The 724-nt window shown below is 59.3% G+C and overlaps 1 protein-coding gene across 1 annotated transcript in view; it reads right to left on the reverse strand.

Moving 5' to 3' along the window:
* The window catches only part of LOC119587803 (cylicin-2-like), a gene marked incomplete in the record, with an annotated part of 8073 nt that overhangs the window by 6377 nt on the left and 972 nt on the right, over positions 1 to 724 (reverse strand). The window contains 1 exon segment of the mRNA XM_037936501.1: positions 643 to 724.

Raw genomic sequence — 724 nt, forward strand, 5'->3', positions numbered from 1 at the left:
TTGTTCATCATCCGAGCCACAATCATCATCAGCTGCCACAGAGTTTGCATTAGGTAGACATTCAGCATTGGGTAGACTTTGTCCTTCCGTGCGCGCGGGGGCCTCGGGTGCGATATCGCTTGTGTGGCTTTGATCCTCGCTTGACTCGGCGCTGCTTTTCCTAGAGTCGAAAGACAGAGATATTCCTCCCTCTTCATCTTCTTCGTCATCTGGACCCATATCGTCCTCGGGTTTCGGTTCGGCGCCAGTGCTCAGCGCGTCGACGTTCCGATCCGTCGACGCCTCATTGCCCAACAGCTCACTGACGCTCGGCACGAGGCTGATGTCGATCTCCCTGTTGAGGGCGTCGAGTTCGAGCGATTCCGACGAAATTCTGAAATCCTCCAGCGGCGTCGACGCGTCCTCCTCGCGGTCTTCGAATGTGAGTGCCATGTCATCCTCGTCTTCACTCACCTCAAGCTCGCTGCCCTGAGCCTCCTGCAGGTCACTGGAGTCGAAGTCACAGTACCTGGCGGAGAGAAGGACCACTCCGGCCACTTCGCCCTCGTCCTCGAGGCTCCGCGGGTACCTTCGTCGGGCCTTGCGCCTCCTCGGACGCAGGCCCACTGACCTCCCTCCCTTAGAAGGCCGGCTCTTCCTTACCGGGTGAGACGATGAGGAAGTCGGGGTGGCCGGAGGCGAGGCTGTGATCTCGATGGTGCATTCGATGCTGCTCTCCGAGGTT

Source organism: Penaeus monodon, chromosome 23 (genome assembly GCF_015228065.2).
Source record: "Penaeus monodon isolate SGIC_2016 chromosome 23, NSTDA_Pmon_1, whole genome shotgun sequence".
Lineage (NCBI taxonomy): Eukaryota > Metazoa > Arthropoda > Malacostraca > Decapoda > Penaeidae > Penaeus > Penaeus monodon.